Below are 15,352 nucleotides of genomic sequence, written 5' to 3' on the forward strand. Positions count from 1 at the left end.
TCCGGACGCGCAGGCTCAGCGGCCATGGCTCACGGGCCCAGCCGCTCCGCGGCATGTGGGATCTTCCCAGACCGCGGCGCGAACCCGGTTCCCCTGCAACGGCAGGCGGACGCGCAACCACTGCGCCACCAGGGAAGCCCTGTTATTGAGTTCTTATCAGCTGAGTACATGTTTACATCCACTGCTTTCCCCACATTTTAAGCTCCAGGGAGGCAATGATTGTTTATCTCCACATCCCTAGCACCTACCACAGCTGCTGGAGCATAATAGACCATCAGGAAATGTTTGTGCTGAACAATAAATTCAAAGAAAGGCCTGCTTCCACCATTGATAGCTAATATAAAAAATTCAGAGCCCCCAAAGCACTTCATAAAAGTACAGTTTCCAGGAAGGTTCACAGACATTTTCGAGTGAAATATCCACCCTGGCTTACTGGGGAGAGCTTGGGAAAGTAGGGACATGAACTTAACCTCAAGGCTACGTACAACAGGACCAATCAAGTCGTCTCATGGCACGTGTTTTGATGTCTCCATCAGTGATGGAGTTTTAGGATGAAAGAAATATGAAGATTGTTCCGTGTGACAGTTCTTATTATACACACCTTTATCAGGGATTTAACAGTCATCTCTCTTCCATCCTGCCAACCGTGAACCTTCTTACCTATTTATGTATCCATCCCATCCTTCCAGTTATCCATCCATCCATCCATCCAAGCATTCATCTGTCCATCTATTCATCCATTCATCCATCTAGCCATCCATCCGTTTGTACATCTTTTAGTACATCTATCAACCCATGCACCCATCATAAACGTATTTATCAAACACTTTCTAGCTTCCAGGCACTGTGTTAAGCATTGCTGTGACCTAACACTGAATAACCTATGGATTCTACCTTCAAGAAATTTACATTCTAGAGAGAGAGACGAACAAGTAAATAGGTGGTCTCAATTCAGCATGATATGGGATATGGTGTGGTGTGTATAAGAGTCTGTGGGAGGACACAAGACCTAGCAGCGTCCAGCAAGACTTCCTGGCAGAGGTGATGTCTAAGTTGAGGCAGGGGACTTCCCTGGTGGCGCAGTGGTTGAGAATCTGCCTGCCGATTCAGGGGACACGGGTTCGAGCCCCGGTCCGGGAAGATCCCACATGCCGCGGAGCAACTGGGCCCGTGAGCCACAATTACTGAGCCTGCGCTCTGCAACAGGAGAGGCCACGACAGTGAGAGGCCCGCGCACCGCGATGAAGAGCGGCCCCCGCTCGCCACAACTAGAGAAAGCCCTCGCACAGAAACGAAGACCCAACACAGCATAAGTTGAGGCAGGAAGGATGGACAGGGTATACTTTGTGGGGCTTTTGTGGGGAGATGGGCCTTCCATTCAGAATGAACAGCAGGTGCAAAGACAAGGGCAGGAGGAAGTGTGCTAACCTGGGGAAACAGTAAGTGGTTCTGTCTGGATGGACTATGGAAAGTGAAACTGAGAGGAATGAGAGAGTTGGCGAGAGTCCAGGGCCTTGCGTTGAGTGTGGACTTTGTCCCAAGAAACTGGGAAGCCTTGGATGGATGTAAAGAGGCTTGAGTGAAGGGAGAGGCTTTATAAAGTTCTCTCTCACAGGAAATGGATTCCCTTTTTGAATAGGAACGGCACATGGGAAGCAAGTCACCAAACTTGGGAATGATACGAAAAAGCCTTCTTCCTTCTGAAATTTGCCATCTCCTTTCCCAGAGCACAGGACACAGACTTACTGCCACCTACTATGTGCCAAGCACTGTGCTGGGATACACGAGAAACCAAACCAGGTCCCTCCTTTCCAGAAGCTTATAACTATATTGGTAGATAGGACTTGTACATAGAAAGAATCAGTGATAGGCATCGATCAGGCAAGAAAAGGGGGAGAAGAAAGGAAGGTTGAACATCAACACCTCATCTGAAATAGTTGTGGAGTCAAGGTACCCCACCTGTGGTTGATGGAATAAGAAATGAAAGTGGAAGGCATTTCTTAAAGTTGCCAAGGTAACCAATGTGGAACTAAAAACAGTGATAGACATATTGGGAGGACAGGGAAGGAAATGTCAATAGATAAGGTCTAAGGTCCGTAAGTCAATAAATATCAAGTATATGCATGGTATTTAGAGATCTGGAGATAACCACAGAGGAAACTGCTAGAAAATGTAAGAGCAGGAGTCCTTGGGAAGCAGGCTAAGAGTAGGCAGGGGTGAAATGGGGAACTGCTTCCCACTGTAAGGCTTTCTCTCTTATTTGGTTATTTTTAAACTAGGTGTATGTTCTTAGATAAGAGATTTTGAACATTCAAATAGAGAGAAATCTTAGCTTACTAGAGTCAGTGGCAAAAGCTACATGCACGGCACAGGCAGTTAACACCATTGGCTTTGGAGCAAAGGGTCTCTGGATACAATTCAGAGCGTCCGTGAACTTGGATGGGAAAAATAATTACATCTTTATTTCATTAACCTCTAGCTGAAATTTAGCATTTGCTTTCCTTACGAAGACAGAGAAGGCCACATTGGTATTATCAGACCTGTGACTTTACCGCTGATAGAAATCGCAAGTATTTTCATATCACCTTACAACTGTTGCAAATATCTCGAAATATGTATGCTCATCACCCCTTCAAAATCAGTGGGTTAGGCTCACAGCTACTCTTTCAGTTAATGCATAAATAAAGAAACACACATACTCCCACATCATATTTGTTTTTTGAAATACATTTTTGGTAACTATGTCTCGATATAATTGGTTCCTTTGCAAACTTGGGTGTTATTTTTTATGCACTGAAAAACATTCTACTGCAAAGGGGTCTGTGGGCTTCACCAGATGGCCAAGGGATGTGTGGCATGAGACAGGTTGAAAACCTTCTTTAGAGAAAGGAGGAGAGCAGCTGGGCGTGAAGGCTTTGGATAAAGTCTTCACAGGTGGGGAGCAGATCTATCAGTACATGTTGACGGGGGCTGGGACCCCGGGCTGATGGAGAGGCAGATCGAGGGCGCGGATGAAGGGATGGTGCTGATCACACAGTGGTACGATCACAGTAACAGCAGTGGCAGAAGCTGTAAATTACTGAGCATACAAGCTTCCAGTCCTTGTGTTCGACCTTGACAACAAACGTAGGAAGGTACCAATGCAATTTCCCTTTTATAGCAAGGAAACACAGTTGCAGACGTGTTCAGGGGCTAGTCTGAGGTTCCGTAGCTGGTAAATCATAGAGCTAGAATTCAGACCACGATCAGCTTGTCCCCTGACTCACCTGTCTATACTGCCAAGTATGGTGGAAGGTCTCGTTTAACCAACCAAGAAGCTGAGGATGGGACAACAAATGAAGCCAAGCCCAGGATCCCAGCGTGCTCGGGAAAAACCCGCTGAGTTTTGTCCTTGCCCAACTTCCTGCTAATTCCTTCCTCCTGGCACCCCACAGATCTGGGAGGCTCCAGGAACCCTGTGCCAGTTCTCTGGGCATCACCATTAAAACCCAAATCCTACCTAACCTTCCTTTAGCCCATCCCTCAGACCTTCCTTCCCATTTTGGCCTTTGGAGCCCTCCAGGCATTAAATCTTAATGCACCCATAACCTCCTAGTTGGACCCCCTAACTTGAATGTACACTCCCCGCCACCGCTTGATGCCTCTGAACTTGAGTTCCTGAAATTGAGGTCTCCTTGGGGGTTCATAAGACACTCTGATCGCGTTAGAAGTGTCATCGTTGTGTTTTTATTTGGAGGACATTACCGTCAGTCTTTCCTGGATTTGCTGATAACTGTCTTATCACTAAGAATTGCCACAGGGCCCAGTGACTGTTCTGTGAGGATGGAAGTGGGCTGAGCTGTCCTGCTTTAATTACTGCACAATAACAAGAAGAGGCCATGGGTGTGATACAGAAATGATCCTTTCCGTGGCTGGTGAAGGCCAAAGGCTGGAACACCACGCTTTACAGACAGAGGATTCAAAGCAGCGTGAGGAGAGAGTGAGGGAAAACCATGTCCTCACGGGGCCCGTTGGGGCAGAGGCTGGGGGATCCCAGGGGACCCTCTGGGCCGTGCGTCGTCTACTCACATCGCGAACAGCACTGCACTCCAGCCATCACGTACGTGTTTGAATTTGATTTGTTTTGAAATTGGGACGGTGTTCAACTTGTGGATTTGTTTCGGTTTTATAGGGATATAAGCATGAAGAAGTCATATCTGCTTTTCTGCTGGTACACACTTAAGCAGCATCATAATAGAAGTATTTTATGACAGCACTGAGAGAGCGCATTTGTGAGAATATGTGCCCTTTTAAAGTGTTCCATGTTTGAGAGACACTGATCTATATGCCATCTTTTATTTTCAGTTTTCCCTTCCATTTATTTATTTATTATTTTTAAAATTTAATTTTATTTTTTTATACAGCAGGTTCTTATTAGTCATCCATTTTATACACATCCGTGTATACATGTCCATCCCAATCTCCCAATTCATCACGCCACCACCCCCACCGCTGCTTTCCCCCCTTGGTGTCCATACGTTTGTTCTCTACTTCTGTGTATTTATTTATTTTTACTGAAGTATAGTTGACTTACAATGATGTGTTAGTTTCAGGTGTGCAGCGAAGTGGTTCAGCCATATATATATATATATATGAGACAGGCTGGGACCTGGGCCCCTCTGCTGCAGGGCTTTGCACCCGGACACATCTCTCCTCCAGCAACAAACAGACAAGGAAACTCTACGGGACTAAAAATAACTGTGTGCATGCGCAGTTGGGACAAATTCTGGACAAAAGATACACAGAGACCAAAAACCCAACTGCCACTTCGGAAGAGCCTGGAGCAAAAGCAGGGGGTCGGGAGCGAAAGCAGGGTGCTGAGCGTGCCCCCTGCACACAGCACCACCTAAGGGGTGGGCAAAACACCTAAGCCAGGCCTCCGTCCCGACCCCTGGACACACCCCTACCCTCACGCCATATAAGGAACAAGCTTGCCCCACCTCAGGGAGCTGACCAGGCAAGGGAACCTATTGTTTGTTCTCGCTCCCCCCGCCCCCGCTAAAGCAGGGGCCCCGATAAAGCCTTGCCTGAATTTCTTGTCTGGCCTCTGATCAATTTCTACTGACTAAGGAGGCCAAGAACCCTGGTTGGTTATATTTATACACACACACGTATTCTTTTTCAGATTCTTTTCCGTTGTAAGTTATTATGAGATACTGAACATTGTTCCCTGTACTACACAGTAGGTCCTTGTTGTTTATCTCTTCTATATATAGTAATGTGTATCTGTTAATTCCAAACTCCTGATTTATTCCTACCCCTCACTTTCCACTTTGATAACCCTAAGTTTGTTTTCTATGTCTGTGAGCCTGTTTCTGTTTAGTAAATAAGTTCATTTGTATCAATGTTTTAGATTCCACATGTAAGTGAAATCATAGGATATCTGTCTTTGTCTGACTGACTTCACTTAGTATGATAATCTCTAGGTCCATCCATGTTGCTGTAAATGACATTATTTCATTCTTTTTTATTATATGCCATCATTTCACAGGCTACACCCACTGCTCAAAAATTGTTGCTCACTTGGAATGAATATCCCAAGGGCCCCGCGTGGCCCTGCATCGTGCCAGCCTTCATGGACAGGCCCTTCACTCCAGCCAAGTAGGTCGATTTAATATTCTTCAACTAGTCTGTGCCAGTTTCCAGCGATGGCAAGTAAGGGTGGGGTGTGCCAATGGCTGAAACCAGCATCTAAAACACTGATCAGTATGTTTCTGTTTAGTAAATAAGTTCATTTGTATCAATGTTTTAGATTCCACATGTAAGTGAAATCATAGGATATCTGTCTTTGTCTGACTGACTTCACTTAGTATGATAATCTCTAGGTCCATCCATGTTGCTGTAAATGACATTATTTCATTCTTTTTTATTATATGCCATCATTTCACAGGCTACACCCACTGCTCAAAAATTGTTGCTCACTTGGAATGAATATCCCAAGGGCCCCGCGTGGCCCTGCATCGTGCCAGCCTTCATGGACAGGCCCTTCACTCCAGCCAAGTAGGTCGATTTAATATTCTTCAACTAGTCTGTGCCAGTTTCCAGCGATGGCAAGTAAGGGTGGGGTGTGCCAATGGCTGAAACCAGCATCTAAAACACTGATCAGTATCTGATAAATGGTAACCGCTACTAATACCAGCATCATTGCTATCTCATGGGGCTGAAGGAAGAGACATCCAGTGGTCTAAAAACATCCTCTCCTGACATTCCTGTCTGTGTCTTACAACCTGGTCAAGAGAATACAAGGGAAATCGAGGTAAAGGTGTCAACCAGAGTGGACAAACACCTGGGAAGGAGACGTGGGAGCCTCCATGATGCTGTGGGAAAGAACATTCTGGACAGGAGAACACACAGTCTTGGGAGGAAAGTCCAGCTCTGCGTGACCTTGGACAAGCTACCTAACCCCTCTCGAGCCTCTGGCTCTCAATATATGAACAAGGACAAAGGATCATTCCAGCCTTGCTCACTGCACGGAGCAGGTGGGAGGAGGGCGAGGGCAGGGCTGTGGAAGAAAGCAGTGGCAGTGACATGAAAGGCTACCATTATTATGGCTGGGGTGGCGGTGACATGGCAGAGCCAGAGAGCCGCTCAGAAAGCCGGTGAGGGAGGGAGAGACAGAGAAGGAGAGTACCTTCACTGCCTTGACCGTCTGTCCCCTCCCCAAGGCTAACGCAGGCACCGTCCGGGGGGGCTTTCACTCCCAGCTCCTGCCCTCAGCTGGGTTCAGCTCACACAGGCTCCCTGGGGCTGCCTTGCTGGCAGCTGAGGTCCCAGTCAGGAGGCTGGAGGGTCAGGTCACAGCCCCTTGGAAGAGGAACCTGGTGGGGACAGTTGACGGCCTGGAGCGGGGATGCCCAAGGCTGGGCAGCGCTAAGCTCAGACCACACTGCGGTGCGGGGGTCTGGAGCTTAGCACTGACCCTCAGTTCCTCAGAATAGAATAGCGTCACCTCTTCTTCTATCTTCCTGTGGGCATCTGGAGGGCCCTGAGTTCCCGATGCTGAGTAGGAAGGTCCTTTGGGGTCGTTAGCTAATATGCAGGATCCAGTGGGCAGAAGAATGCATTTTGTTTCCTGAATCCGTGGGAATTGCTGGCCAATTGCCCGATCGGCTTCCTTAAGACTGAATTTGTTTTCTCTGCTTTGGGGTTTGAGTCTTTCAAAATATTTGGTCTTTATTTGAGATCGTTTGTTTTTCTTTGCAAGCAGCGAATGTCTCTATATAAGGCTTTGTTCCGGGGAATCCTGGTGAGCACTTGCAAACCCATCTTTTTCCCTAGCCGAATTTTCTTGGATAATGAGCTCCACTTTGATTTAAACATTTTTTTTTAATAAGAATTTTCCTCTTAATTGCAGAGTGATTTTGTAAAAGGCATTTGGCAGAGGGGGTAAGGGATGTGTTAAAGTTACAGGCTCATTCATTGCTAATGAAGTGGAAGGGAAGTGGAACCAGGGGAGAAATAGGATAAAAAAAGAAAGTAATAGAATCAAAGGAGAAAAGAAATAGTATAATGGATGTGTGTGGGCTTTGAATAGGCATCTTGTTACATGGGTAAGCGCTTGAGCTGGAAGAGATACAGGGAGGAGGAGTCAGAGCCGGGATCTGGCCAGACACCAAGTCCTGGGACTTAAAGGCACTGCCCCCATCTCCCTCTGGGCCCGGGGCCTCAGTTGCCACATCTGTCAAATGGGACGGAGCCATCTTCCCAGGGCTGCTGCTGGAGGGGGGCATCCCAGGGAACAATGGATGAATGGGAAAGTGTGAGCTGTAAGGTGCTGTGCACATGTAAGGTGGGCTTGTTATTGGGGTCGGGTTGGGCATGGACTGAAGGGGCTTCCAGACTCTCTCTAGCTCTCCGAATCCAGAATTTTTTTTTTTTTTTTTTTTTTGCGATACGCGGGCCTCTCACTGTTGTGGCCTCTCCCGTTGCGGAGCACAGGCTCTGGACCCGCAGGCTCAGCGGCCATGGCTCACGGGCCCAGCCGCTCCACGGCATGTGGGATCCTCCCGGACTGGGGCACGAACCCGTGTCCCCTGCATCGGCAGACGGACTCTCAACCACTGCGCCACCAGGGAAGCCCCGAATCCAGAATTTGATGAAAATACATTGACACTGATACACACTCGTAGGTACAGACCCATACACACCTGTCCACAGGGACAGATGCACACACACAGATACACACGCACACCTCCACACCCCCGTACCCTCTCACACATTGGTTCTCACACGGCCACATATACTTCATTACACACCCTCACACACCCATATACACACCATTCAGTACACACACAACCTCACACGTGTATCTGCCCTCAACTCCTCACACACCCCCTCACACACACACGTCCTCACGCACACACCCTCATATACACACACTGCCAAAGCACATCCTCTTACACACTCACAAACCCTCACACACACCGTCACACACACGCCCTCAGTCATGCCCCCCCATTCTTGCACGTAGCTCCCCACAACCCCACACACACACAGACCCACACAAGCCTCTCATGTGTATACACCCCACACCCTCACAAATGTCCCCCCGACACCCCAATACACACCCTCACATCCGCGTGTCCACCCACCCCTTCCCACGGTCCTCCATACACAGTCGTGCACGCACATCCTCACACACGCGCATCCTCACGCACGCGCATCCTCACGCACGCACGCACAAACTCACGCACGCACATCCTCACGCACGCGCATCCTCACGCACGTGCATCCTCACGCACGCGCATCCTCACGCACGCACAAACTCACGCACGCACATCCTCACGCACGCAAAAACTCACGCACCCACCTTCTCCACGCACGCATATCCTCACGCACACACGTGCTCTGCAGTCAGGCAGTCACTTCTGGCCTCCCACGCGCATCCTCACGCACGCACAAACTCACGCACGCACATCCTCACGCACGCATATCCTCACGCACACACGTGCTCTGCAGTCAGGCAGTCACTTCTGGCCTCCACGCCACCGCCCCTTCCCCGCCGAGCTCTGGTTGAAAGTGAGGCAGGAGCCAGATGGGCCCCAGGCTGAGCAGCTGGAGCTTGTCCCCTGCGGACAGAGACTCCCAGATGAAGAGGAGGAGGAGCTGAGCCCTGCCCAGGTAAGAGAACACATATTTCTCATTCTCGAGGTCAAGGAGACCTTCCCGACTACACGTGAGCAGAAAGGCTCCTCAGAGGTCAAAGGGGAGGCGCCGTCACCTTATAGTAAGTCATGTCAACCTACCCATAGGCCTCTTCGCCAGAATCCATCTTGGCTAAGAGATGTGCACGCATACAGGGGAGGACCCTGAGATATACCAAATACGGACTCAGAACCAGGCAAAGCAAGATGATTGGCCAAAGGAAACGTGGAAGAAATGCCCCATAAAAGTGATTCAAACTACCATGAGGGTGCGACTGTCTCTGAGTCTGCCGGTGTGTCTATCCCCATATATCCTTTTTCCTCCTAATAAACGCTTTACTTGTTTCACTACTTTCTGTCTCTGTGGGAATTCTTTTCTGCAAAGCCAAAGGGCCGGGGCCTTGTCACTGGTCACTGGTCCAGTGGCTCGGAGTCAGCGCTCTCACTGCCACTGCCCGACCCCAGTCTCTGGCCGGGAACCGAAACCCTGCTTCAAGCCCTGCAGGCCGAGGCCACCCGAGATCAAAAGTAGAGCAGCTCCTCCATCCTCTCCCCCTGCTGAGCTCACGCCTCACAGCCCTGCCACCAGCCCTCTGGCCCACGACACCCAGAAACTGCTCAAAACTTTCATCTTCTCAACTCCTCGGCCACGTCCCTCTTTTTGTCCTCTGTCCTTGGCATTTGATGAGCCCCGACCATGAACTGAGCTCCATGAGACTAGGGATTCTTTCTGTCTTACTCATGAACACATCTTCAGAGCCTGGCATGTAGTTGGAGTTCAAGAAATATTTGTTAAATAAATGAATGGATGGACGCATGGGTGGACGGGTGGATGAAGGTGTGGTACTTAGGGAAAGAGAGGGTCTGCTCAGACCCAGGCTCCAGGCTTTCGGAGTGAGGCGTGGGGAGAGTATGGGGGGCCTGGCCCCCTCGGTCCGTTCCAGGGCCCTGCTCCCTCCTGAGCTGACTCTGCTCTGCCCAGTCCACACACACCCCATCGTTGCCTCTGCCGGACGGACCCAAAGTACCGGTGACACCCAGGACCTGCCACTGGCAGCCATTTCTGGCTCACCCCCCGGGGCTCCCTGGTCCCTCTGGAGTTTGCAGGAAAGGCCCCAGATTCCGCAGGCACACAGCGCTCTATAACCCGACCCTGCTTCCATCCACCAACCCTGCCGTCTGCAGTGCCCAGCACTCGCCATGTGCCAGGGACGGGGCTACTCGAATCACGTAGAAATCTCACCAACCATTCCAGAAGGGGGCCCCAAGGAGCATCTGCAGCCTAGAGCTGACCAAGCAGAGGCTCTAGGAGGGAAGGAACTGGCCCAAGGCCAACACCTGGCAAGTGGCAGGGCTAGGATTTGAACCCAGGCCTCAAGATCGATGGCACCTCCCCCTGACTTCCCGCACTGGGTCTGGCGCTCCCTCCTGGGCTCCCCAGCCCCTCTGCGCTTCTGCACTGGGGCAAGGCACCCTCCCGACTGCCCTCATCTGTCCACTGCCTGCCTCGGCCCCCGGACCAGGGGCTGCTCAGGGGCAGCGGCAGGGACAGTTCTGGGGCCTTGTCCAGGTGTCCTTTGTCCGGCAACGCACGCACCCCCCAGCTCCTGATCTTTATTCCCGGAGAACTGCCTCCCGTAGGGAAGCTGGCTTGTTGGGGAAATGACGCCACCCCTCGCCTCAGCTGGGGACCAGTGACAGGCTGCCATCCCAGAGGCTTGCCCCCTTACCTCAAGGTGGGATCCACTTCGCAGTGCAACTCATGACAAAGAGCCTCCCACGGGATCGGGGGAGTGTTTCCAGCTGAGCCCCCAGGCTTGTTAAGCGCCTTCTGCTGCCTTCTCCTGCGCCCCTCCCTCCCCCTTTCTAGAAAGCACTCCCTGCACCTGTTAATCGTTGTAAGCCCAGTGCCAAGACCAAGGCCAGGTGGCCAGTGGGCGCTTCAAGTGCTACTGAAGGCACGAGCCGTTTCTCCTGCCCTCCGTGCAAAGGCTGTGCTCCGATCCCACGGGCCTCCTCGGTCAGGCCACGCAGAGAGTCGCTTCTCGGCCAAGGGAAGAAGCGTGATGTATCATCATCCCGTCTCTAATCCTTGTACCTTGACCAGTGCCTGGCCCACAGTAGGAGCTTAGTGAGTATCTGTTGAGTGAGTGAATCAATGAATGAATCAATGAATGACTGCCTCATCTTCTCTCTGCCCAGACGTCTGGTTTCGCCACCTTCAAGGCCACCTCAGCCCTCACCTGCCAGGTATCCTCACGGGCCATGGTCACCCTGGCTGGCTTTGACCTCATACCAAAGTGCTTTGCCAGCTGCCCGCACACCTCAGGGTTTCACTGAGGGACCACGGGCCCCCCCGTCAAGGGCAGGGGAGCAGAGGGGAGCCTGCGCTGTGCTGGGTCAGACCCCTACCCTTGATTCACCCAGGACAGCTCTGCTCTGCGCTACTTCCATGAGGTTTTGTTTGGACAAAAGCGCTCTGTGGTTACAAAGACTAGGAAGCCCTTTGCTGTCTGGCATTTTCTACTGCCCCGCCCCCCTGAGTGGGGCGCATCCTCTCCCACGCTGACCCACTCAAGTTTTGTTTGTAGACGTTCTGCTCACGTCCCCATCTAGACGGGAACCCCTTAAGGGCTCTAGCCGAGAGGTTGAAAGCTCAGGCTTTGGTGTCGGAAAGGCCTTGTGCAGGGAATTCCCTGGCGGTCCAGGGGTTAGGACCCGGCGCTTTCACTGGTGGGCCTGGGTTCAATCCCTGGTCGGGGAGCTAAGATCCTGGAAGCTGCATGGCGCAGCCAAAAAAAAGAAAAGAAAAGAAAGGCCTTGGGCAGGTTATGAAGCCCCTCGTACCCTCAGTTTCTGTGGCTGTAAAATGGGGAAGTGACAGGGCTACCATCAGACTGGGGCAAGAATTCAAAAAGATGAATCATGTATATGCTGAGCCCTGTGCCTGGCTCATGGCAAATAATAAGTGGCACCTTCTAGTATTTATTAATTACCTGAGCAAGTGCCTTAGGCATACTTGGTAATTAATCATCAAAATTATCACACTTTCCTTTGGAAAAGGAAGTTAAACCATGGATGTGTGTAAAGCTCATCCTGTTCTGGTGTGGATATTTCCCAGAGACCTAAGAGGGTACGACATTGTCATGATCACTGGGCTCCAGTGAAAGTCACTAATTCCAGGTAGACATTGGGGACATTCCAAGTGGCAGCTGCATGGCTAAATGGGGCCCTTATGCCTTGCTGCAAAAGGACCAGAGGAGGACCCCAACGTTCTTCTGCTTCTTAGGCATCTGGCTTTCTGCCAGATCCAGGCTCATTGTGTACGGACAGCAAGGAAAGTTGGAAGAGACGATGATTTATCATTTCCCAGATTTGCCGGTGTAACTGCAGCAGCTAACACAGCGTGGGTACATAGCGGATGCTCCATAAATATTGCAGGATGAATGAAGGAATAAAGGAAGGAATGGATTTGAAACCTACCATGAAATTTCAGCACCTAGTATAGGTGTCTATCAATCAATATATTTGAGTGAATGAATGAATTCCAGGGTCACTCTAACAGTCCCGGTTCTGAGCCCAGGTTCCAGCCTGGAGGAGGCCCGTGATAAATATTTATGGAGGAAATGAACTAGATCCAGTATTTCCCAGAAAGCAGCTGAGCTTCAGCTGTGGTTGCCCCACCCCCTTCCCCACTCACCCCAGACCCACAATGTTCCAGCCTGGCTTGGCCTCAGCTCGGTGGGAATGGGGTCCGAGAAACAGCAAGTTCAGCTCCCCGGGGTGCACGATAGGGAGACCAGCTAGCTGGCTCGCCAGGGAGCTCGTGGGTGCTGCCCTCAGGAAACATCCCCTACCTCCCCCAGGACGGACTGAGCTGGCAAAACAGACTGCAACGACCCAGGGACACTGCCAAGGAGCCCCCGTCTACACAGCCGTGGCATCAATACAACCACACACGCAGACACAGATGGGCACATGTGACTGTGCCCCGCTGACCACAGGGCTCCCTGCCCACAACCCATCCTTTCCCCCAAGCCTCCGTGCTGGAGCCCGCGTCCAGAACAGTCTCCAGCGATTCACACAGGTGATCCTGCCCATCTCCTAAATGCACCCCACGTGGCACAAGCACGTGGACACGCACGCAGCATCGCTCTATCCCTCCAGGGCCCGCCATCCGGTCTCAAACACACATTGCCTCCGCCCCCAAGCCGGCGGCTGCCACAGACCGCTCAGTGGTCCCACCCAGAGATAACACCATCTGTCACAAGGGACCCCTTTCACGGATAACAGAACACCTCTTAGCCAGGAACTGGGGCCCACAGTTCGTAGCGTGGGCCCAGAGACAAGTCACACGTCACCACGTTGCTTGGAGGTACTAGAGCTGTGCCTCTCTCTGACCCCCAGTCTGTGCCACGGGTAGGCAGCTGCCCCCTCCTTTGCCGCTACTGGGACTGACTCCCCACTGGGAACCAGCGGGTGGCTCAGACTCTGCAGAGCTGCGCGGCCTGCACGCTGGACGGGCATCCCCGGAAGCATCCACGGGCCCTAGACCAGGGCCCTACTTGCCGCCGGCCGTGCGCCAGGCCATGTGGCACTCCGAAGCCAGAGGCCTCCCCCCGAGCTCCGGCGCTGGGGACAGCAGGGTCCCCACGCTGGCTCCCTGCAGGGGTCTCATGCCCGCCAACCAAACGGGGCCTCCCGGGGGCACGAGCTGGCAGTTTGGAGGACGGTGGCCTTAGGTGCCCAGACAGGCCGGCACCAAGAGCCAGTGTTTCCGGGGTGACGAGCAGAGACCTGGGACCCTAAAGCCTCCGCCTGGGCCGACTGGCCCTTTGTTCACCTGTCAGGTCCCCTTCAGCCGTAGGCCGGGGGTGGCCCCTGCAGCTGCACGACGCGGGAGGAAGGACACCAGGCCGGCATTTGGTCCCCCGGGCTACCCGGCACGTCAGGCCGAGGCGAAGGGGGTCGGGGATGCCGGGAGGCCCCATGGGGCCCCGGGAGAGCAAAGCCCACGCGAGCCCCCTCCCCACCACGGCCAAGCCGGGCTCGCCAGGCCCGCCTGCCCGGGGAGCAGAGCCCCCGCCCGGGTACTCACCAGCTCTGGAGAGGCCTCCCCTGGCGTGGTGGCAGGCGCCCCTCTGAGGCCGGGCTCCCCATCGGGAGAGGCCAGCGGCACTAATCAGCCGCCTGGCGTGGTGCGAGCCGCGTGGCTGGGCCTTAATTGACACCAGGTGGCCCCTCCCCAGGGGCAGGCTGGGAGGCCGAAGCCAGGGCAGGGGGGCTGCACCCAGGCCCGGCCGGTTCAGGCCTCCCCTGGAGAGACCGGGGCGGTCAGGCAGCCGCCGGCCACCCCTCCCCTCCTCTCGGGCCGGCCGCCTCCATCACACACCCAGCCCTGCTTCCCTAGGCTCTGACCTTTCTTTCATTTCAGAGGCGGCAGCAGCAGTGACAGCGTCTGTCCAGGAGGAGGGTGGCTCAGGTTTCCCCCCAGCTGGCCAGGGGCAGCCGGGAGTGTGTGTGCTGGGTCTGCAGTGGCCAGGCTGGGTCCACAGGATCCTGAGAAGGACCCCCCTACCCCGAACCATTTTTATTGAACACTTACTATGTGCCAGGCCCTGCACAGTGCCCTCGCGGTACCCCGTGAACTCTCTCGGGCCCTGAGAGATGGATATTTATTAACTCCACCTAGTAGGTGAAAAAACCGAGGCTCAGAGAAGCTAAGTTTCTTTCCTAAGATCACACAGCAGGAGAGACACCAAGTCAGGGATTTTAACCACTCCCTGCAAAGTAAGGCATCATTTTTTAGATAGGGAAATTGAGGCTCAGAGGCAGGCAGCCGTATCTCAAGGTCATACAGCAAGTGTGCAATTTGGATTTGCCACCAGTCGTATTGGGCCAGGCTGCCTGGAAAAACAAAGTCTATGTTTATGCTGAAACATAAGCTTTCTCTCCTAAACCTCACACGTCCCTGCTTATATTAGGGCTCTGAGTTTGAGCCATAACTGGGGTTTAGGGGAAAGAACATTGGACACAGACTCAGAAGACCTGGGCCGAACCTGCTGTGTGACCTCGAGCAAGTTACTCTTCCTCTCTGGGCTTTGCTGACGCTGCAGTGAACACCAAATGGGACGCCATGTTGAAAGGGCTTTGTGACTGGGACGCACAAG

General features: G+C 52.5%; 1 protein-coding gene across 1 annotated transcript in view; it reads right to left on the minus strand.

Annotated features, from left to right (window-relative positions):
- Nucleotides 1-14,533, minus strand: part of NOS1 (nitric oxide synthase 1) — a 156,673-nt gene extending 142,140 nt beyond the window's left edge. The window contains exon 1 of the mRNA XM_028480071.2: nucleotides 14,281-14,533. The gene's annotated coding sequence lies outside the window, so the exon portion shown is untranslated. The remainder of the gene's footprint in view (nucleotides 1-14,280) is intronic.
- Nucleotides 14,534-15,352: the final 819 nt, after the last annotated feature.

This window comes from Physeter macrocephalus, chromosome 19 (genome assembly GCF_002837175.3).
Source record: "Physeter macrocephalus isolate SW-GA chromosome 19, ASM283717v5, whole genome shotgun sequence".
NCBI classification, from domain to species: Eukaryota; Metazoa; Chordata; class Mammalia; order Artiodactyla; family Physeteridae; genus Physeter; species Physeter macrocephalus.